The sequence below is a fragment of the Lycorma delicatula genome, chromosome 7, assembly GCF_047948215.1.
Source record: "Lycorma delicatula isolate Av1 chromosome 7, ASM4794821v1, whole genome shotgun sequence".
Taxonomy (NCBI): Eukaryota; Metazoa; Arthropoda; class Insecta; order Hemiptera; family Fulgoridae; genus Lycorma; species Lycorma delicatula.
Window position 1 is genome coordinate 109,780,888 of NC_134461.1, and position 26,007 is coordinate 109,806,894.

The following is a 26,007-nucleotide window of genomic DNA, read 5'->3' on the forward strand; positions in this document are numbered from 1 at the left end:
TCAAAATTCAAGTTAGTATAATTAATGATATGTGAAGTAAATATAATTATAACACATCCATGTTCCTGATGATGGATTACTAATCTGAAACCGCTGGAAGTACTATTAAAGATTGTTGGTAAGTGGAAACTATTATATATATATATATGTATATATATAAATCATTTTTTTTATAATGTACAAATGCTAAAATGAGTAAAAATGAAACCCATGTTCAATTACAAATAATTGACAGATTTTACATTAAAGTGAACAAGACGAAATGATATCTGTTAGAGTTAATAAGGATAAGGCTTGAGATTTTATATTAAAGCGAACAAGACGAAATGATACGTGTTAGACTTAATAAGGCTTGAGTTGAGAAAATAATTACTGAGAACATTCGTGTGGAGTATTGCATTGTGTGGGAGCGAATCACGGACAATTGGGGGAGAGGAAAATAGGAGACTTTTGAAGTATGGTGTTACACAGAAGGATTAAAAAGATAAGTTAGAAGAAAAAATTGTCAAACAAGGAAATATTTAAGTTAATTAATGAATAGAGAAGCTTTTTGAATCAATTAAAAAGAAGATCTCAGCTAGTAGAACACATTCTTAGGCACCAGGATCTGATTAAGAGGGTGATAGGACAGATGGAAGGGAGAAATTGTAGGGGAGGCCTTGGTTGGAGTTCATAAAACAAATAATGGACGATATGAACTGTGATTCTTACTGGGAGCTAACGAGAAAGGCGAGAAGCGTGGAGAAGCGAGAAGAGTGGAGAGCTGCTGCCAACCAGCCTAAGAACTGTTAATCAAAGAAGTTGATCCACTGTTGTATAATTTTTATTTCCTTTCTATGCCCCCTTCACAAACACATACACACGTTAGGCATGTTTAAATCTATTTTAACTACCTCATTTTTTAATTATAAATAATATAAAATAAAATAAATGCAACTGTTTTTTAACAAGTGAATGTGAATAAATTGGTAGTTGAGTTAATGAGATTCAAGATGAAAAGTAAAACTTGCTCGTACAATCTTGTAAAAAGTAGAATCGGAAAGATTAGCCGTACCTTAAGGCATACAGGATTAAGCTAATTTATTTAGAAGGACACAATGAAAAAACCTATTACAGGAGACAAAGATTAGGATACATTATTAAACATATAAGTCGTACAAAATATTTTTGAGCTTAAAAGTTTACATATGGAACAGAATGGAATGATAAAAGAAGCAAACTATCCGAATGTATAGAGACAAAAAAGTAAAGTGCAGTTATGTAAATTAGTATGAAATTTTCAAATTCATAATAAAATTATCATATTAATAATACTCTTTTATCCCAATTTATAATTATAACTAAAACATACACCAGTATATGTTTAGAACTTATTTTGTTAAATGCATAAGAAGAAAAAGAGTAAATACTGAAGAAAATACAAAGTACCTGCAGGCGCTTAATTAAAATAAAATAAATAAATTTACTGTAAGACTTCTTTTTAATGCGAACGTTTTGTTTAAAATGATATAAATATTAAATCACATTTCCTTACAACTATATACGAACCATGTGAACAAAAGTTTTCCAGACAGAAAAACAAGGTTTATTTAATAAGATAATTTATAGCTTTACTGGAAAATATACAAGTTGTATTTTATGTAAACTCCATACGAATGTATTATATGTAACTATTGTTAATGAAGCTAAACTCTTAATAAGTCAAATCTTATTTCTAAGCAATAGAGTTTCAACATTTTCAGTAAGATACTAATGTAATAGATACATATTATATTAAAATGTATTTAGAGTATTATCAAGAAGTTCGTTAGAACTTTGCCGGTAAGAGTCCGCAGAACTGGACGGCACGGCGAAGTCAATGAAATATGTTTACAGTTCTAAATTTGACTTAACGTAAATGTGAAATCAAAATGGAAAAAAAAAATAAATAAATATGAAAACATTATATTTCAGTTCAGTTAGATTTGTAATAAAGAATACTTTAAAAAAATACCTGGAGTTTTGTTAGACAACGCTTTTTCTTCCATTTGATAAACCGCAAGACTCGAACATATCACTTTTTCCTCAGAAAGGTGGGTTTACAAATCGCGCCGCTAGGTAGCAGAACTTATTTTTACTCATTAAATCCTGCTATATAAAGTATGATTTTTTTCTTAATTTAAAAAATAATAGTATTTGAATATACTATTTTAATAAATAGTAAATGGAAACAGTAAATTGTTTTTTTTTTTGTAAAAGAAAATATACTACAGCTTGTTTTAGTACTAAATGCTCTTAAGTAAATGAAAGTACTGACAGAAGATAAAACAATATTTTTAATTTCGAAAACTTCATTAAAAAATAAAAGTATTAGTTTGCAAAGATTATAGCTGCTAATAAGCACAAAAACACGAACAGTAGGAAAGTGTTGCAAACGTGGGAACAATGATTTGTTACAAAAAACATAAATAAATTTGATCGGTAAAATTTTTATTTTACAATTAGAACTATTTCAACTAATTGATGGAGAAATAAAAAATAATTTCATTTAATAATAATAAAAATAGGGTGTCCACGGATACGATAAAAATCAAGGGTTACACTTACAAAGAAATAAGTGGAATATTATATCACGGATCTTCGATTAGTGAAGGTCATTATGCTAGTTTTATTAAAAAATAAAAAATATGGTTTGAAGTGAATGATACAACTGACTACCAACAAAAAAAAATTACCCAAGAAATTCAAAAAATGTATATTTGTTTGTTCTAGAAAGGCAATAGATTTTAATGATAAATCCATAAGATACCAATCAGTAAATCATGAAAAAAATAAAAGAATAATCTAACAAAACGCAGTGTTGCCCAAAAAAATTGTAAACCGTAAGGTAAGAGTCTCACAGATATAATTTCTTCCGATCAAAAAAAAACCTCTGTAATATAAATAAAACTGTTTTTAAAAAAACATACTGATATCATAAAAGGTAAGACCACTACATATCTATTTTCAAAATCTGTTATTAATTTAGAATTTTGTTTAAAAAAAATACGTGTTAAATTTATGTAATAGACATTAAATATACAATAATAGATAATAAACAATGTTTAAGCATATAATAAGAAAAAAAAAGAAAAATTTGTTACAAAACTCTTACCGGCCCGATTTTATTTACATATAATACATATCACATTTACAGAAATAATAAAATTCTTACTATTATTCGTTGTTTAATAAATTAAATCGGGCTGCTAAGAGTTTTGTAACATTTTTTTTCTATTTTTTGCTTATTATATGGAACGCTTAAACATTATTTATTATTATTGTATATCTATTATCTTAAAAACAATTTTATTTATATTACATAAATTTTTGTTTTTTGAGCGGAAGAAATGGTATCTGCGAGATTCTTACCGTACGGTTAAAAATTTCATTGTAATTTTTCTGGATACATATGTACTTTTAGTAATAGATAACAAACAGAAAAATGTAATGTAATATTTATAGAATATTTAATTTGCTCTGATATTTTTAATTTTAAAAATAGTTTGCAGTAATATTACGTAACAATAATGAAAACGATTAGGCAAAAATAAAATGCATATTGCATGAAATAAGATAATTAAAAATACTTAAAGATAATAAAATTTTTTTTTAAATAAGTGCGAAAATTATTTTCCAATTCATGACGTATTAACGGTAAAAAATATTCATAGTTGTAAAAGGAAGTAATTAATTTGCTGTAGTGCCCACTTTATAAATATAAAAATATTTTAGCACAGCTCTCTTCGAGTTTTTGTTATTTTATTTAGCATAATTTTTTGCTTCGGGAGGAGGTGGGCTCTCAATTCCGAGTGCCTATATTGCGGAGACTATACTCCTCTGAACATGTTATGTTCAGGTGTCGACGGTGGATGGTTGAAAGAGGCATCTGCGAACAAATAACTTGGACCCCTCGATGTAGACATTATTGTACCGAACATGCTAACTGAAGTTGACAAATTCAGGGCTGTGTCAAAATATATAACAACTATATTACAAAGGCTGGGAGGACGAGGTAACGAGAGGGTGATGGACAGCCTCCTATGGAGTCGTAGTTTTTCCGGGCGAAGATGATGAGCCACGAGGACTTCGTCGCCCTCGAGCTGTTAAGACCGAGACCCGTCTGGGGCCCCCTTGGGGAGACCCGGTTAGAGGCAGGCAACTGTTACGATCAAGACCCACCCGGGTGTTGGTTAGGCCGAGTTGGCGATGACACGAAGCTGACTTATGTTTAATTGCAGGTCCAGCTCCGGGAAGGGTATATATAAAACCAATTAAAAACAAAAAAAAGAAAAATCGAGCCTCAAATTGTGCAGCCCACCGGGCTGGTCTAGTGGTTAATTCGTCTACGCACATCAGCTGATTTAGAAGTCGAGAGTTCTAAGTTTCAAATCTTAGGTAAGGCAGTTACTTTTATTCGGATTTGAATAAGATCGTGGGTACCGGTGTTTTTCGGTGGTTGCGTTTCAATTCCCACAGATCTCAGGAACGATCGACCTGAGGCTGTACAAGACTACACTTCATTTACATTCATACGTCATCCTCTGAAGTAATACCTTATGGTGGTTCCGGAGACTAAACAGACACAGAAAGATCTCAAATTGAGCGTAACTCAGGAACGATTTAACCAATCTTCATCAAATTTCACATGCACAATTGCAGATACAGTACTACATCTTACCTAAATATTTATGAAATTAATCTTATTAGTTTCAGAAATTTTCGAGAAACATTTTTTTCATATTATCATATATATATATATATATATATATATATATATATATATATATATATATATTGAATTAATTCGTCGTCGACCGTCAGCGGAACAAAAGAAGAAGATTCCAACAACCCCATCGAAGCAGCAGCCTTGGCCGGCCCGCTGGATGCGGGCGTTACCTTCCTGTTCCAGATTCCCGTGCTTTAAGTGCCCTGGGAGGTGAGCCCATCAGCAGGAGCCGGCCCAGCGTGGGATCGCTCGGGCAGCTGCGCCGGCGGAAGGCGACCGACGCCGACCCGACAGTGAGGGGTTCTGGGGACCCAACTGCCGTTAAGGAGAATCTCGGTCCGATTCCCCGACTGTAAGCCGAGTCGACATCGCCAGAGAGCATCTTCCGGGCCAACAGCTCTTTTCAGGACTACCTCACAAAACAACATACAAAACTTTTCAGGGCTATCACTACAAAAACCTCAAACAGCTCTTTTCAGAGCTACTATAAGTTTTTAAGATGCCACGTGTCACTGAAGCCATTCTGGGACAATAAAGTAATTCTGTACTTCACTCCGAAAGTCGATAAAACAAAACAGAAGTCTGTTATAAAATTGTTTGATATTTTTTAGTATAATCTAACAGTGACTACTACCTGCTCTGCAGAGTTATTACTACAATGTAAGGTTATATAATTTTAAAATTCGGCTAAAACCTACTCCATTTACAACATTTCTCACCCACAACCCTTTTGTTTTTCTCTTTCTTTTTATTACAGAAAAATGCGTGCTCAAAACCAATTTCCAGACCATTCAAACGTTCTACTACACGGTTTGAGCTGATTTTTTTTTATTCTGCTGGGAATGACCGGTAGATACGTCATGAAGCATCAAAAGAGCTTCAAAGTGATTTTCCTATTAGTAATAACCTAATGAATTACTTCACATAAATAACAAATGCAGATTTTTTGTAGGAATTTTCAGATGATACTCATATAGGGATCAGATAAAGCATGACAATATAGTTGTCGGTCATTCCGAGCAAAATAAAAAAAATCAGCCCAATCTCTCCAGTACAACGCCAACACGAACTTGAAGTGTGTTTTCAGCCCAATTTTTTTGTACATAAGGTGTTGAAATTGTTTCATCCAGAAAAATGAAAAATATTTAATATATTAATAGATTTATCATTTTACATGATAATAAACGGATAATAAATACCACTCTTCACATCTTTTCCCCGTTATTTTGTATCGTTGTCTAATTATTTGATAAACTAAATATAGCCGTGTAATTATATAATGGACTAATTATATTATATATTTTCCGGTAGACATTCCGCATAATTTCGATACCAAAAACATATATTGTAATATTTATTATGATAATAATCAATTTAATCATTTTTTTTTATTTTGGAAATTATGATCAGTTTTTCGATTTATAGATTGTTTTCTGCTAGTAAAAATATCTATTAAGGGAATTTTATTACAAAATCGAATTATTTTTGAAATAGTTATAATCACTATCAATAAAAAAAAGTTATTTTTACATTTGTGCCTGAAAACATTCAAAATAATTGTTAACAACGAAAAAAATTACATAAAATCAATTTATTACGAGTGATAATTCACTACAGATAAAATAATTCATCATTATAATTTTTATCTGAACTGGATCTTGGAGTAAACAATTTTATATATTTATACTTTTACACAAATCATTCTAATATGTTTTCGAATAAAGATAATTTCTGGCTTCTTGTAAGATCAAATACAGCAATAAAAAATGTGAAGAAAGAATTGGATAAAATTAACAACTAATTATATTAAACCATCTTAGCAATAAACAAACAAAATAATATTGATAAAGAATTATAAAGTAAGAAAACAAATAAAAATAGTAAATTTTACACAGCAAAAAACAAAAATTATTACTGTAGTTAGAAAATTCATTTGTTTATTATCAGATAATTTTTAATTAATACTTAGGAAAAGAATCTGAAATAAAAAAAAAATAAAAAAATACTTACATTGCATATAAATACTGCTAATAATAAATTATTGATGATATTCAAGAGAAAATTTCATAAATAAAGTATCATTTATTTAAAAAATGTTAATAGCAACAATACTAACACGCTTTATATTGCTATTGATACTTAAAATGCAAAACAGATTATTTTACAAACAAAAAATGTTATTCGTAACCAGAGTTGCGCAACAAAAACGGGCACCCGATATTAAATTCTTGGATCAGAGACGAGCGTTTGGCAAATCCATGCTCTTACACAAGCTTGCGTATGCACACCCGCTCTACTATAAGCTATATCTTTTAATTCGCATTACTTATAAATCTACAGAGAAATAATTTCGTATTGATATTGTTTACTAAAATATCAGTAATTAAATTATTAAACCATCTCCCTTCTGAATATATAAATATTTCTGCTAAATAATGATAACCCTTCCCAGTTTTTAATGTTCAGATTATCAAGTAATTCCTATCGAAACAGTTGTCCAGATCCTAGAAACTTCCGTCTTATATCTTCTAACATATAACGCTAGGCAAAGAAATTATACTAATTTCTTTTCTCCTGAGTTAACATAAGGAAAATAATACTATTTAATTTTTAATCGGTATTCTAATAATTAGAAACTGATTGACTTTAATTTTAAATTATTTAAATTTCTGGTAAATCAGTTTACATTTTTCTTTTATTACCTAATTGATTTTATCTAAGTTACCTACGTATAAAAATATACATATTTCCTGAAGTTCAAAATTTATCTATTTATAGAACAGATGATAATGTAGTAAACCTTACCTCTACAATAAACGTATTAAATAATTAAAGTAATTTTGAATTTGAATGAATGCAGAGAATGTAGAAAGTGATAAATGTTTGAAGAGCGTATCGCAAGAATACATTTTTAGATTAGGAATAACAACAACGATATATTAAAATAAATAAACCGTGAAAGGTAGAAGACAAGAGTGTTAGTTTGATAAGGCTAACAATGTTTTTAGCAATTTATTTTTACAATCGGTAGCCAAAAGGACCGCGACCATAAGTAAACATTTTTGGCTAAGTAACATGTTAAGAAACCAAGATAGCCGACCTCAAATTACAATAATAATAATACGCATCACCTCTATTACACAAACGAAGCCGTAACATAAACAAAGTTAACAGATAACAAATTCTAAAGTCAGACTAAAACAATAAAGACACTGAATTCTTAGCAGACCGCCAAATCAGACCGCCTACTAAGAATCAACCACCAGCATCAACATATGTCAAATTCCAATTCAGATCTTTAAAGTTTAAATTATCTTTAACATAATAACCACTTTATCATCACACGGGTTATGCATTCCAATGACCATCCATGGCTCCAAAGATCACTAAGATCCAGTACTTATAGCCTCCTCAGTCGTCTTACTTCTCACCATTATCAAGTAAATTCAGCGCCAGATGATTCATATGCTTGTCCAACTTTGTCCGTATGTATTCACGAACACGTAGCACTTAAAGGTACCCGTGTATCTCATTGTTCTTAGTAAACTATGTCGATCCTGATACCATCCAACCATCTAGAGAACCTTGTTTTTGAAACCGTTGGATGAATTCAACGTTATTATTACAACTAGTCTCCGATACTTATGCATTAAACCTCCATATTGGTTTGAGGAAAATCTTATACGACACCAATTCATTCGTCATGGATAAACGAGACCGTTTACCAAGCCAAATTTAAACAAACAATATTCTACTTCATATTTTTTTTTTATACAAAAATAAAATAAAAATGATTATATAAACAGTTTACGTGATATCTTTACTTGAAGAATATTTTGTAAAATACTTTAAAACTCAATTTTTACACTTTTATCGCTCTAACATCCGGAAATATCAAAAATAATTTTAGTCGGTTCAGTTCTTTAATTTTTCATGAAATTCGATTTTCATTTCTTACTGTTACGAATTTTTTTTGTTGTTTTTCTTATCAGTAATAAGCTCAATATTACAAAAATATAATGAATTTTAAATCTCTTAAGTAAGTCAGTATTTTATAAAATTAAGGATTTATGTCATTCATATAAAACTAAATTTAAAAGATTGAAAATAAAAATAAAACAGGGAGAGATTTTAATATTTCAGTGAAGTATTGTTTATACAAATATACCGAGAATGAAAAAGAGAATTAATATTCCATAGAATATGGAATATATACAGTTTCAAGTTAATATACCAAGTAAAAAAAAAACTCTATTGAAATAAAATTGAATTTAAATTGCTTCCAGAGGAATTAAAATTTGAAAAGTACAGAAGTACGTATAATTCATTTATTGATGAAGTAATTTTATTTTGCATAGAATATCTGTAATACATTTCTCATGTTTGATAAATGAAACATTAATGAATAAGAATTAACGGCATATATTTCAATTAAAACCGAAGATTAAGTAAAGTGTTTAAACTTTTTTACATTCATCATGAAGATATAATTACATTTCTTTTTTATTATTATTTATTTACTGGTTTAACTATAGTCATGTTCAATCTGAAAAATTGAAACATTTATCATAAGAATCATTATTGTGAAACTAAAACTAATCTTGCCATTTACGATTATCTCAAATTACCAATTATAAGGAAAAGTGATTATTATTAACAATGAGTATTTAAAAATTTTTACCAACATATAATAATTACCTTAAATTTATATTAACTGCATTGAATATAATAACCTTTAAATAACTTAATTTTAATAAAGGTTTAAGATAAAATTAAATTTAAATAATTTAACTAACTAAAAAACAAGTAAACCTACAACCCGTAAGTTTTTACTGATATTAAAATACTTCGCATAATACTAATTTAACCAAAATTAATATCTTATCACCTTCTATTTCATTTGTTATTAAAAGAACAAAACCCTTGCTAATGAAGATTTACGAATTAAATTTATCTTACCGATATAGTTCTGCAATTTATTAGTCTATTATAATTTATACATAAGAAGAATTCCAAGCAATTTTAGAACAGAAGAAATGTGAGATTTTTTTAAGAATGATCAATTTAAAAAAAAAAAGTTCATTTGTATAACCGACTACTTAGAACAATTTACCGGATATTTTTGACTAAATTTGAAAAATAAATTGTGAATGAATTTAAAAAAAAACAAATTTGATATTGAAAATCAAGTTAGTCCTGTTATTTATGGAAAGAAACTAATGGTAAAAACATTAAAACTAATTGTGTTTTTTTTTTTTTCAGTAATAGTTAAAAATATTTCATATACATTTTCATTAATTAACATACTCTGTGTTTAAACAAATTTTGATTGCTTTACGTAATATTTTTTAATTTAAAAATTTACTTTAAACTGTGTAAATTTAATGGAATTAAATGTAAGATTCATTGTTTTTAAACAAGGTTTTATTATTTTACTTTCTTTTTCTTTTTAGCCTCCGGAATCATCGTAATATAATACGATAGTATTATCGAATATAATATAATCGTAATATAATTCAGAGGATGATATGTATGAATGTAAATGAAGTGTTGTCTTGTACAGTCTCAGGAACGATCATTCCTGAGATGTGTGGTTAATTGAAACCCAAAAACCAAAGAACACCGGTATCCATGATCTATTATTGAAATCCGTATAAAACTAACTGCCTTTAAAAAATTATTTGGACTTTATGGATTTGGACTTTAGGACCCTCGATTTTTTTTTTAATCCTTTTATTTATAGTCGCATCAACAATTAAAGTCATTAGCGACTTATCAATGTAATGTAACTGTACAAGTAAATTTGTAATCTTGAACATACTCAGGTCGGCTACTCCTGAGACATGTGGTTAATTGAAACAAAAGTTTTGTTGCAAGAAAAAATACTATATTATTTCATTTTTTTTTTTTCAATAATTGACTCAGATATTATCACAATAATATTTTAAAAATTTTACATGAACTTTATTTTATCAATGTACATTATAACAGAAAACGAACTTTTTTGGGAAGAAATTCTACATTACTAGTATTTTCTTTAGAGGTAGCTTTACCTTACTGGGCTAATACTCATATCAGTGAATCACCAAAAATAGTTGAAAATATCTCAATGAGCATGATATATTTTTATAAAACTATAAAGTAATAACTTCCAAGATGGCCAATATACCTTTTTAAATTATGCATAAAAAATGAAAGATAAAAAATAAATTATAATAATATATTTTATGATTTGTTGAATATATTTTCCTTTAATTAATTGAACATTATTCACTTAATCAGTGAGTCAGCGAAATAATAGTTTTGTTTATAAATACAGTAGAAAAAGATAACATTTTCATAGATAATTATAATTACTCTGAAAAAAAAAGTTCCAATAGGGAAGAACATTAAAGGAACTCATAAGTAATAATTATTTGGTAAATTAATTCAAAACAGTTAAATAAATAATGTTCAAATGATACCGAATTAAGTTTCATAAAAAAATTGTAAAAATAATAATGATTAAACTAATAAAATTCTTATTTTGGAATTTCAAAATTTTATGAAAGCCCATAAATATTTTATAGGATGTTAGGAAAGTTACAACAAAGCAAATTTACAAAATGCTGCAGTGAGGGTTTATTCAGATATGAACCATGGGGTCGGCCTCCGTGGCGCGAGTGGTAAGCGTCTCGGTCTTTCATCCGGATCCCGTGTTCGAATCCCGGTCAGGCACGGCATTTTCATACGCTACAAAGCAAACTTGCCGTTTCATCTCACCTCTTCCTCTGTATCAATACCTAATGGTCTCCAAAGCTAAAAAAAAAGAAGAAAAAAGTACGAACTATGAGGTGTAAATAACACGAACGGAACGGGCTGTAATACTTTGGCTAAAGAAATTGATTTTTTTCTTAGATAGTTCTTGAAAGTGAATGTTAAAAATAATTTATTCAGGGCTGAAGAAACAACTATAGTGGTTTGGTCACTTAAACTGAAATAAAATTTAAGTGAATGAAGTAAATTAAAAGGCTAAAGAAACCGTAGAAAGATTTTAAGGTAGATAACACCCAAGAGACTAAAATGTGAACGCTCCAGATGTGACTTGCAAACAAATTAATGAGTCGATGGTACGATAGAGACCGATGGTAACTAGGAGGGAGTTAGAAACTGTAGCAGTTGTTGAACTTCAAGAAAGGTAAAGTAAATAAGTAAATGAAAACTTATTAGAAACTGAGAAGCGTGTCTTTTTCTTTTCTATTTACCTCTCTTTAACACTAAAGTAAAAATACGTTTTGTAAAAATAAAATTAACACATTAATATATTTTTTCGTGAAAATTATTCTTTTGTATTTGCGTAATTACTAAACACGTATAATAGAGTAAAATTAAACCATTTTATGAATGATAGTAATAATAGGAAGCTTTAAAGCAAGGGTCTTAACTGATTATGTCCGGTACATATATAGTAATAATTTATCCCGAAAACTATAGTAATAAAAAAAAATTACGATATTAATATATATATATATATATATATATAAAATGAGCATAATTAAAATTTTGATAAAGCATTAACAAAATGAACATTAAGCAAGTTGTAAAAAAATGTAAATGCAAGCAAAAAATGTAACCTTTCCCTTTTTCCCCTTTCTCCCTTTTCCCTTTCTTTTCCCCCTTAACTCCGTTTTCCTTATACTATATACATTTTCTCATTCCCGTTTCATTTTACCTTCCACCATTTCCCCCTTCCCATCCCCCCAGTTTTCCTTTCCTTTTTCGTTTATTCCTTTTTCCCGTTTATTCCTTTGTTATTTTATCCATTTTCCTCTCCTTCCCTTTTTACCTTCTTCCCTTTTACCTTTTCCGATTTTGCCCTTTTTCCCCCTTGCGTAAATCGGTCTATTAGTTTTTTAGTCTATAGCGGACATACATATCGGAAACATTGAAATGGAATACAGGTGTGACGTCTTACGTATATAAATAGTAGATAAATAAAAAACACGCGCGTATTCAAATGCAACGTTGTGTCAAAATTTCAAAGTAATCGGTAAAGAACTTTAGAAGATTTCAGATTTTGAACAAACGCACATTTAAATTTTTATTTATACAAATGTACCTTAATTGAATTTTAATAAAATATTTCCTTACAGGAACACATTCACTATTTCTAATCAGCAGGTACATCATTATTCGGTACATCGTTTTCATCCGTCTTGCTGTTCTTTATATTTTTATTTAATTCCTATTATACAGAGCGTATCACAGAGTTTTCTCGGGACTTTCATAACTCGTGAAAATAATGAAAAAAGTTCATATAAATGTATGTCCTGAAATGCTTCGTTTGCGAGATACGGGAAGTGAATGGTTTCGCTTGGATATCAGCTACCCAGGTGAAATTAGGTCGTACTGAAATTTTTAGAATGTTGATTAATTGGCAAAATCGGTGATTTCTTACAATTTTTGACCTGAAACATTGATTAAAATATATCCCAGAACCGTACCTTCAATAGTTTTTGATAAATCTAGGATAAAACCAATAAATTGGGGTAAAAAACTTTGTTTTTTATGTTGACGTTCTGTAACTATTGAATTAGAATTTTTCTAACTTTTCTTTGTTTTAGTCAACTTATCTTACACCATTTTTATCAGAATTACATTCAGAACAAGTTGTTTTTAATTTTTATGTGTTTTTATTATCTATTTATGAAAGTTACTGTACGTCAAACATAAAAATAGGCTTTATACCCCAATTTATTGGTTTTCACTCAGATTTCACAATAAACTACTGCAGATACGGTTCTGAAACCTATTTTATTAGAGTTTTTAGATCAAAAGTCATAAGGAATCAGTAACAGTTGGGTACGCGCATAATTGAGTAGTTTGTTTTCGAGGTATACGAATTACAGAACAAAGTTATAATTTCAATGTTTCTCTTTCAGGAAGAAAGTCTACAGTATTCAAGTCAACTCTTCGGAAATCAACACATACAAGGATAGTTGATTTTAAATTTTACTACTTTTTCAGGTATAGGTAGTAAAAGTCATCAGAAGCAACCTGAACCTAAATATAGAAGTTTTCAAGAAGCAATGTATTTTTTACTTTATTTTTGGTTTGTTTTTAATTTGAAATCCCATTAACCCTTCTAGTAAATATATTTCTGTTATTCTTACTTCAGAGAAACTGAATTTCTTGTGTGTGTCTGGTTACGGACTGTTACCTATAATTTGTCGCCGAATGACTTTGACGGCACTTTTTCTGATTGACTGACTGATTCATCAACGCTCAGCAAAAACAACTGAAGATAAATTAATTAAAATTTGTATACATGTTCTTACGGTGTAAGCGCACAAAAGCAAGCATTTTTGAAATTTCCTTTTTTTAATTTCTCGGTAACAAATGAAAGTATAAACTTGATTTTTGGTGTATGTAACTTTCATGTAATTATCTAAATATTAAATTCTAGATTTTTTTTAAATTCCGAGTTAAAAAATATTTTGAATTTTATTTTGAAACCCGGCTATTTTTTGTTTTAATTTCTTGGTAACAAATGATGATATCGATTTGATTTTTGGCGTATATAATTGTGTAAAAATCAGTTTCTATATTTTTTTTTTTGAAATCTGACCTTGAAGGGGGTGAAAAAAGTTGAATAATTTGAATAATGATACCAACATATCCACTGACACTGTTACTATATGTGTGACGCGACTGTTTCCACCTGCCTTCGGTCACTTAACTAAAAAACAAAAATAAAAAAATTGACAGCGACGGGAAAGCAAGTAACCATATAGCGCAGGCGAAGCCGCGACCGGGATGCTTATATATATATATATATATATATATATATGATGGTTGAGATAAGAATTGCCTTGTTCGCTATGTAATATATATGTGCACAATAGTTCTCTCCTAATGTAACACAGGAAACTAATTATCAATGTCTATTTTTCAGTTAAAGTGCTTTGTTATTGTATAATAGTCAGATGTTCAACTTAATATCATCGTAAATTACTTTTTTTTTCATAAAAATATCAATTTTTCCCATAGAATATGTGCAAGTATTATTATTTTAATATAAAGTGAAATTATTTTATTTGAATATCCATCTAATAATTCGAGAATGGTTTTTTCTTGCAGGTTCATACATCATTTCTTTATATGTATAAGTTTAATCTATTTAAAACACATTCAGAATTTTTAAAATGCCACGAATGAAGATAAGAAATTTCTTTTCATTACTACAGGTATACAATTTATAAATCATTTATAAGTTATAATCAATTTAAAAATATAATGCAATAAAAGTTGGTAATAGTTCAATTCAATATAATGAATTGTTGATTATTTACGTTCTACGTATACTGTAGAACATAAATAATCAACAATATTTATTAGCAGTGTAATCCTACATTAGCAGTGTTTTGTAAAAATCTATTAACTCACAGAAAATGCTGATTTTATATTAGTGTTAAATAAAACTCTAAAATAAGACTATTATCAGAGTTTCCTCTTTAAAAAAAAGATGGAGTTTGTTTAAGTAGAATCAACAATATATCTTGAATCGTAATCCGAGATAAAAATTTCTGAAGCTTATGACACAGAATAGCTATAATTCCATTTATTATATAAATAGAGAGATTACATTGCTTCCTGCAATGTGAACCATTACACCAGGATATTCATCAGATGAGACGTGAGAATACCTTCTCTAGATTTAAATCAGCGGATTAGTAACTGAAGAATATTATTTCAAAATAGGCAGAGATTCCAGTTCTCTACTTTTTGTTTAATACATATTAACCGTTTTTATCAACTTACTATAAAACTGATTATACAAAAAATTATACGATTTTCATTTCAATTCTTTAATGGAAAAAAAAAAAATTTTTTACAACATGAAATCGGATTTTAAATTAAATCCGTTTTTCATAAGTACAACTTAGCGTTACAATTTTTTTTTTACAGATAAAAAAAAATTTAATTAAAATTTAATCCACGACATACCATACAATTAATTACAAACTATTTAAACCTAAGTAAATATTAAATAAAAATAATAATAATATTCATGACCTCCAGATAAATATACTTCCAAACATAGGCATGTAAAATACCAGACCGGATAAATTTTAACTTAATTTCTAATTACAGTCTTATATTTTATTTTATTTTATTCGTTGTTCAAATAATATTGCAGTAATAACAAGTAGTGTTTTGTGTGTGTTTGTATGTGATTCCAGATTGTATGGCACTCTCTTGAAAGTTCATTCTACAGCAAAAAAAAATCATATGAATACAGGTCAGAAAAGGGTTCGTTAGCGAGTTACGGCTAATGAAACATTTAGCTCTGCTTTCTGCTCGTTTTGTGAAATTAAACCACATTAAAATTCATGGGGTATAAATCGAGAGATAAATTTGGTATTTCCTTACGGTTTTTGATAAAAGAGATGGAATAAAATTGATCCCAGACATCTATCTTATTTAGGTTTTAAGAAAAACGGAAGTAAATCACGAAAACGTTTTGTAGGAAAATATAATTTTTTAGATTTAGAATAAAATATATTTTGTTAATTTACCAGTAAAAAAATAAAAATTTTAGTTCACTTTGTAGAGAATCTAATTCTGAAAAAAGTAGATGTAAACAACATCCATTAAAATTAAACAAAATTTGAGAACTGAAATTAGAAATTAAAATTAGAAGTTAATTAAATTAAAAATTAGAAGTTAAATTAGAAATACTTTAATTAGAAACAAAACAAACTGGACTGGAAAAGTGATACAATTTTAAATAGAACAATTTACATACAAACGCTAAATATAAATTTGAAAGAAACCTTACTAAAAAATGTAACAAATTTTTATTTTTCAAAAGTTGTTTGTAATAGCCGATCAACAATTAAGTTTAGTGTCTAGCATTTGATCCATTTGAGCGTTGTTTAAGCTGTTTTTTTACCACGAATTTTTTTCATTTTGGGAGTTGACAGAAATCCTGATAATTTATGGTAAAATAAATAAGAATGTACTGGCTGCTTTGAGTGAATACTGGAAAAATTATCCACATCGAAGAATACCGGATCGTAAAACATTGAGGTTTTAGAGAGAAGAATTCGAGAAACAGATATGCTTAAACCACAATTCGATGCTGGCCGTGAACGTTTTATAAGAACTCCTAACGCTGAAGAAGCAATCTTTATGTAATTTATCATATTAACAACGCTAGCTCGAACTTTTTTTAATTATGCGGTTGATTTTTACAAGTATTAATTTGATTATAAATGGCTTTCCCCGACTTTCTTTCTGGTTGCTCTCTACAATACAAAAATTCATTGACTATTCTATGTTCTTTAAATCTAATGAATCCAAGTAACGTGACTTTTCCTAGATATCAGTAGATTCGTCAGTTTGAAGAGCGAAATGTGTATTGTGAGGTTTACTTGCAAGTCTGCCTTTCAATGTTACATTCCTATCAATTATCTTTCTTTGAATAATATTATTTGAGAGAAGTATTTTTTGCACCTTCCTCAAACATAATATTGATGATTTCGCAAAATGTTGGTGCAATGAGTGACTCTGTTATGTGGTTTTTGTTTCATACCTAATATTTCTCTTTGTTTGAATAATGACATTCCAGTTTTTACATTAAATTTTACAAGATAATTTTCCAATTTTCTTTGAAATATATTGCTTTTTGTTTTTTGTATTTAGTAAAAAATTATCTTTTCCTTTTGAAATAGGATTTTCATGCTTAGTTGTAAAATGTTATTTCATTTTTTGCGATGGTACTATTATCAACTGTAATTTCACATATACAACACAATGGTATTGGAGAATATTTATCGCCTGTCCATGTAAAACCGCAATTCATATACTCATCGATATACTGACGATTAATCTTAAGTTTTTTTTTTTTTTTGAACAGATGAGTCTTTCATTTAAACTGGCTGCCTGTTTATTCTCATCGCTATCACTTAAAATTATATCATATATTTTCGCTTATGATAAATATATCAGTGGGTTAGTCTAGTGGTTAAACTTGTCATCACAAAATCAGCTGATTTTAAAAGTGAGAAATTCTAAGGTTCGAGTTCTTGTAAAGGCTGTTGCTTTAACTCGTATATGGATTTGAATGCCAGACTGTGAATACCGATGTTCTTTGGCGGTTAGGTTTCAATTTACCACACATCTCAGGAGTGGTCAACCTGAATCTGTTTCAGACTACATGTTTACCGGTACATTTACACTTAAATTACACTATATCTACAGCTACGTCAGGCCTGGAAAGCCGGTTGCAGTAATTTCATTTGCCTATACAACCAGACCCGGCAGTAGCGAGAAAACTGGTTGGAAAAATATATTTATTAATAAATCGCTCTATCATTTCTAAAAGTACAAAATTTACTGTAAATTATAATTACACACACACACACACACCCACACACACACACACACACACACACACACACACACACACACACACATACACACACACACACACACACACATACATACATACACACACACACACTCACTCACTCACACACACACACTCACTCACACACACACACAGACACAGTGTGTGTGTGTGTGTCTTAATATATACAGTGTCCCATATAAAACGCAACCCATCAATCACTCATCCATGAAAGTTCAAAAATCAAGCTGACTCCCCTACTCGTTACTGAAATGGACTCGTCCAACATCTGAACATCGCGGCGACGCAGTACAACACTACCGATAGTAACAACAACAAAGCAATCATAACGTTCAGTGTATTGCTAGAGACAAGATGGTGTTTTCGCTAGAAGAACGTGTTTTCATTGTTGAGTCGTACATCAGTTCGAAATCAGTGGTTGCAGTGCAAGATTTGTTTCGCCATAAGTACCCAGGTAAACCAGCTCCTAACAAAACATCAGTATTAAGGTCTCAAAATTTAGAGAGATCGGTTCTGTTAATAATAAGGAACACAAAAGATTTGCGTCAGTGTTGAATACAGATACAGTCACTGAAATCAAAGACCGATTACTCGCCTCGCCAAATAAATCGATCAGACGTTTGTCTGCTGAAATTAATTTGTCTAAATCAACTGTTCATCGGGCGACCAAACAATTACAATTACGACCTTATCGCATTCAAACGGTTCATCAACTTCTTGAGCCCGACAAAGAAAAACGGCTACAATATTGTCAATGGTTCCGTCGATTTCTGCGCGAGGGAATTAATCTTATGGATTTGTTATTTTGTCACAGATGAAGCACGGTTTCATTTGGATGGCTACGTAAACAGCCAAAACAGTAGAATTTGGAGTGCTGAAAATTCCCACGTTAATCACGAAAAACAATTACACCCACAGGAGTTGGGCGGGTGGTGCGCGATATCGCGGAAGAAAATAATCTGTCCTATTTTTTTCGAGTAGACCATTAATGCAGAACGATATCAGGATATTTTATATCAGTTTATCGCACTCTTGGAAGAGGAAGACAGACACTGCTGGCTACAAAATGACGGTGCGACATCGTACTATGCAGGTTCAACTTCTGATTTCGTCTAGGAATTCTTTGGTAATCGTGTTATCGGTCGAGGCTTGTGACCACCAAGATCTCCAGATTTGACTGCGGCGGATTTTTTTCTACGGGGTTACCTCAAAGAAAAAGCCTACAGCAACAAACCACGAACACTTGAACAATTGAAAGTCAATATTTAACAAGCTGTATTAAATATACAGCCACAAACTTTGAAAAAAGTTGCAAGAAACGCTGTCAAAAGAATTGAAGCTTGTATTCAAGAAGATGGCGGCCACTTCCAACATTTACTCTAAATGTAAGGTAATGGATGGTAATAATAAAAATTACATTTACATTTACACATGCCTTTTTATTATTTCAATACCTAACAATATAAGGTTGGGTTGTGTTTTATATGGGACACTCTGTATATATATATATATATATATATATATATCAATTAATTGACTAAAAAAGATATCATGGTTTCACCTTAAACATACGATCGACAGATGTTAAGAAAGTTTTATCTAGATAAAGTTTACGATTTGTAGCAAACTTATATATGGTAATTTTCTTTCTCTTGACATACTTATTTTATGATGTAATAAAAGCAACAGAGTTGCTAACTAAAATACTCCATTAAAGAATTAAGTCAAGTTGATTGCGGTACTACGAATTCCTTACGGACATAATTTGATTTACTCAACTAGAATTAATTTAGAATTATTATTTAATTAGACACAATTACCTCTTTTTCATTGTTACATATTTTGTTTCAATCTTATATTAAAGGAAAATAAATATTCATGTTTCTACGTATTGACGAAATACCTTTATTTATTAATTACTGATGATCAGATTATGGGAGAAATACATTTTGTCAATAAAGACTGATTAATCATTTAATTTTAAGTGTAAAATTGTTACAAGCAAGAATATTTCAAGCAAATTTGTTTGAAATATTTTTTTTATGTAAAATTAATTAAAATTGGTTATTTCTAAGAGTTTAATAAATTTTAAAATGAACACGGGAGTATTAAATATACGTTTAAAATTCTGCAATTGTAAATGCAATAATTTAAACATTAAATAATTCTTATTTTGATAGCACCTGAGAGTTAAATCGCAAAAATGCGTTTGACTGATTTGCAATTTTTATTTTCATTAAACGGTGTTTTAATACTTCCATATATGATTGTTTTACAACTCATAACTGTATGATTCTAATAATAAATTCACATTCTAAATGCTTTATACATGGCTTCTGATCAACAGTAAAACAAAAAGCATGAATGCTAACGGTACTGCGAATTATGTGAATATTTTATTGGTTTATTTATTATTAATATATTGATGTACTTAAAGCAAAATTTAAGGGGTTTTGTCTGTTTATTTTGGCTATCGATATTGGATTGTCGTAAGTTAAAAAGAATGCCTTCAAGAAAGAGAAGTAACCTTTCTTAATATTTAAAATGTACTAAAAAAAAGAAGAATGGGAAAATGTTAAAAAGGAAATTCTTAAATCAGCAGAAGCAAACTTAGACGAAATAAAGAGAACTGGTAGAAAACCTTAGGTTTCAGACGATATATTGCAACTGATGGATTAACGTAGAAAATATATGAATGCTAGTGATGAAGAAAGTAAAAGGAACTATCGGCAATTAAGAAATGCTATAAACAGGAAGTGCAAACTGGCCAAAGAAGAGAGGATTAAAGAAAAGTGTTCAGCTGTGGAAAGAGAAATGAACATTGGTAAAATAGACGGTGCATACAGGAAAGTTAAGGAAAATTTTGGGGTACATAAATTAAAATGTAATAATGTGTTAAACAAAGATGGTACACCAATATATAATACGAAAGGTAAAGTCGATAGATGGGTGGAATATATTGAAGAGTTATACGGAGGAAATGAATTAGAAAATGGTGTTATAGAGGAAGAAGATTGAGGAGGATGAAATGGGAGAAACAATACTGAGATCTGAATTTAAGAGAGCATTAAAAGATTTAAATGGCAGAAAGGCTCCTGGAATAGACGGAATAACTGTAGAATTACTGCGCAGTGCAGGTGAGGAAGCGATTGATAGATTATACAAACTGGTGTGTAATATTTATGAAAAACGGGAAGTTCCGTCAGACTTAAAAAAAAGTGTTATAGTAATGATACCAAAGAAAGCAGGGGCAGATAAATGTGAAGAATACAGAACAATTAGTTTAACTAGTCATGCATCAAAAATCTTAACTAGAATTCTATACAGAAGAATTGAGAGGAGAGTGGAGGAAGTGTTAGGAGAAGACCAATTTGGTTTCAGGAAAAGTATAGGGACAAGGGAAGCAATTTTAGGCCTCAGATTAATAGTAGAAGGAAGATTAAAGAAAAACAAACCAACATACTTGGCGTTTATAGACCTAGAAAAGGCATTCGATAATGTAGACTGGAATAAAATGTTCAGCATTTTAAAAAAATTAGGGTTCAAATACAGAGATAGAAGAACAATTGCTAACATGTACAGGAACCAAACAGCAACAGTAACAATTGAAGAACATAAGAAAGAAGCCGTAATAAGAAAGGGAGTCCGACAAGGATGTTCCCTATCTCCGTTACTTTTTAATCTTTACATGGAACTAGCAGTTAATGATGTTAAAGAACAATTTAGATTCGGAGTAACAGTACAAGGTGAAAAGATAAAGATGCTACGATTTGCTGATGATATAGTAATTCTAGCCGAGAGTAAAAAGGATTTAGAAGAAACAATGAACGGCATAGATGAAGCCCTACGCAAGAACTATCGCATGAAAATAAACAAGAACAAAACAAAAGTAATGAAATGTATTAGAAATAACAAAGATGAACCACTGAATGTGAAAATAGGAGGAGAAAAGATTATGGAGGTAGAAGAATTTTGTTATTTGGGAAGTAGATTTACTAAAGATGGACGAAGCAGGAGCGATATAAAATGCCGAATAGCACAAGCGAAACGAGCCTTCAGTAAGAAATATAATTTGTTTACATCAAAAATTAATTTAAATGTCAGGAAAAGATTTTTGAAAGTGTATGTTTGGAGTGTTGCTTTATATGGAAGTGAAACTTGGACTATCGGAGTATCTGAGAAGAAAAGATTAGAAGCTTTTGAAATGTGGTGCTATAGGAGAATGTTAAAAATCAGATGGGTGGATAAAGTGACAAATGAAGAGGTATTGCGGCAAATAGATGAAGAAAGAAGCATTTGGAATAATATAGTTAAAAGAAGAGACAGACTTATAGGCCACCTACTAAGGCATCCTGGAATAGTCGCTTTAATATTGGAAGGACAGGTAGAAGGAAAAAATTGTGTAGGCAGGCCACGTTTGGAATAAGTAAAACAAATTGTTAGGGATGTAGGATATAGAGGGTATACTGAAATGAAACGACTAGCACTAGATAGGGAATCTTGGAGAGCTGCATCAAACCAGTCAAATGACTGAAGACAAAAAAAAGAGAGTTTCTTGGTTCTCTGAAACAGTTAAGTGCATGATTTTCGGTTAGCTGTTGACCGAGAGGGCTACAATCGACCTGTAGCTACACGAAGAATGAGGGAAATGTTGGAAGAAAGAGAGCGTTTCAGGCTTTAATTGTTATTTATCAATATTATTCTCACAACCATGAGGTTAACAAACACAGAGGACGTCGTGGAAAGACGGGAAGAGCGAGTGGAGTGAGCCTTAACCGGCTAGTATTACATATATCATAGCGATAGGCAATTAATTGACTGAACTTCCTACGTTCTTCCGTTAGTATAGCGAAGGAACAGAGATTGTAGCAGCAGACGGCAGTTTGGAGCGAGAACATAAAAATTATCGTGGAACACTACTTTCTTTTTCCTGTTTAGTCTCCGGTAACTACCGTTTAGATAATACTTCAGAGGATGAATGAGGATGATATGTATGAGTGTGAATGAAGTGTAGTCTTGTACATTCTCAGTTCGACCATACCTGAGATGTGTGGTTAATTGAAACCCAACCACCAAAGAACACCGGTATCCACGATCTAGTATTCAAGTCCGTGTAAAAATAGTTGGCTTTACTAGGACTTGAACGCTGAACTCTCGACTTCCAAATCAGCTGATTTGGGAAGACGCGTTAACCACTAGACCAACCCGGTGGGTTCGTGGAACACTACTACTACACTAGTACTCCACTGAACACAAGTTGGAAACCACTGATCTATTTGAAATTTATTCTACTCTACCTAGTCACAAATTTATAGTTTTTTTATGATAATTTCTTATCATACGCCTTTTTATAATATCTGATTATTTATTTTTTTAATGAAAATAAATAACCTGATATAAATACCAAAAATATAAATAATCAAAATAAATAAAATAATGAAAAGTCACTGAGGTTACAAAACCTAATATAATAAATAATAATTTTTTTTTTTCAAATAAATGGCAATAAACTTATGCCATTTATATGATTTCATGGAATTAACAGCATGTTCTGGAATTAACATGCATGTTCTGCTACGTAATAATACCATAACATTTATTCAATGTTGCAGTTGATCATAAATTAGAATGTCTTAATAATTACATGAATGAAGATTATCATCGAATACAAAATCATTCAATCATTCATTGTAAATCAGAACTGAGAAACCCATCACGATGTTGAATTACAAATGTTTTAATAATTTTTTTTTTTTTTAGTTTATGTATTACATTTTTTCTTTCAAGAAAAATAAATAAATCAGTGTTATTTTTGAAAATATTTTTACCAAGAGCGACTAATTGAACACTTCAAAAATAATTTTAGCGTTAGCTTTTTAATAGTATTTATTAAAAAATGTTTATATACACAATGAAAGGAAATTACAAGAAATAAATAATATAAATTTTACCATCGCATCTTATAATTAAGCTTTTTTTCAATGGGGAAGCTTTTATTCACATTTTTTTCGGTTTTTCTTTAATTTATAGATTGTCATAAGTTAGGTTTTTGCAAAATTGTGAAAACACCTATGAAGATCTAAAAAATTTCAATTTTATTAACATTGCTCAGTTTTACGGTAAGGATGATAAAATTTTAATCTTAAAATTTTATATTAAAACAAAATTAGATTGAATTTTTCTCTTTTGAGAAAGTAATATTTAATTCAAAAAGATCACATTGTTTTAATTAACAGGATTTCTTTATTTTAATTTAAAATTAAAATCAATAAATAATTTTGTTTTATACTCAGTTTAAACTATGTATAAAATGAATTAAATAAGCAATTAGATTATCAAATTAGTTACTTCTGAAATACAATAAAACAAAATTTCATTAATTCACGAAAGACTAACAACTAAAGTCAGATCTTTAAATACGTACAATGATTTTAAGAGAAATTTATAACAAATCAACTATTTTAATTTACAAGTACATGAAAGCAATCTCTCCCTCTTTCTCTCTAACAAATCTATGATCGTTGTATTCGCTGCAAAATAACAGCAAAGCTTTATTTATAGCCATTCTAGAATTATAGTTTAGTTACAGAGAAAACTAAAAAAAGCATTTGTACACTGCTCTTTGTTGCTAGACTCGTATACAGGAACACTGGATTAACACTAATAAATCAATCTTCTCTCTCATCTCTTCCAAAAAAACCTTTACTTTAATATGATCCGCTTCCTTAGTGTTATTGTAAACAACATTCTATTAAATAGTGTAAGAGATATAGTTGTTATTAAATCAATTTCACACATAATTCATAAACAGAGTGTATCACAAAGTTCTCCCGAGAACCCATAACCTATTCTACTTGTGAAATTAATGGAAAAAGTTCATTAAACATGTCCTAAAATGCTTCGTTTGCTAGTTATGGCTAGTGAACGATTTCGCTCGGATTTCAGTGACTCCGAAATGAGGTCGTAAAACTGAAATTTGTAGTACGTTAATTAAGGAAGAGAATTAGTGATTCATTACTGTTTTTCACCTGAAAAATCGAAAAAAAAATAGATCGCAGAAATGCATCTGCAGGACATTTTCAGAAATCTGAGGAGAAAACCAATAATGTGTTTCACGTACAATAATTTTTTTAAATGGATATTAAACACAAAATCACGTAGCGAATTTAATGCTTATCAAAATAGTGTACAACTTGAATAAAACAAAGAAAGGTTAAAAAAAATTTAATTTTATTTAGAAACGGTACACTAAAGTACATTATACGTATCAGTTAATAGTATATGTTCAAAAATGAGCCCGCCATTTTCAACAAATTTCATGGGACACGTTTCTGTATCGCTTTTTGTAGTTTTTTAATTTACATTTTATGCTTTTAATTCTTCAGAGTTGTCCTTAAGTTGGTTAGCGGCATCAATAATGCGGACAATTAATTCTTATGAGAATTTTTTTTCCATAAAATATTTTTCATCCAATCTCAGACGCAGAAATCAAAAGGTAATAGATCAGGCGATATTCGTGGCCAGGAATGTAAACCTCCACGACCGGTACATTTTGCAAGAAAATGATTTCAGTGAATGGAAACGGAACAAGAGAAGTGGGGAGGCGCCATCGTACTGGAAGTATTCTTTTCTTTTCAGTACTAGTATAACATCTTCAAGCAGCTGCGGCAATTTTCCTTGGAGTATGAGCAAGTAGGCCTCAGAATTTAAGCAGTCAGGAAAATGAACGGTCCAAACAGCTGATTGTGAAGAACGGTTAAAACAGCTGATTGTGAACAAGTCCGCACCATACACTGACACAAAATCGGTGTTGAAAATTGTCTTCCACTGTTTCATGAGGATTTAC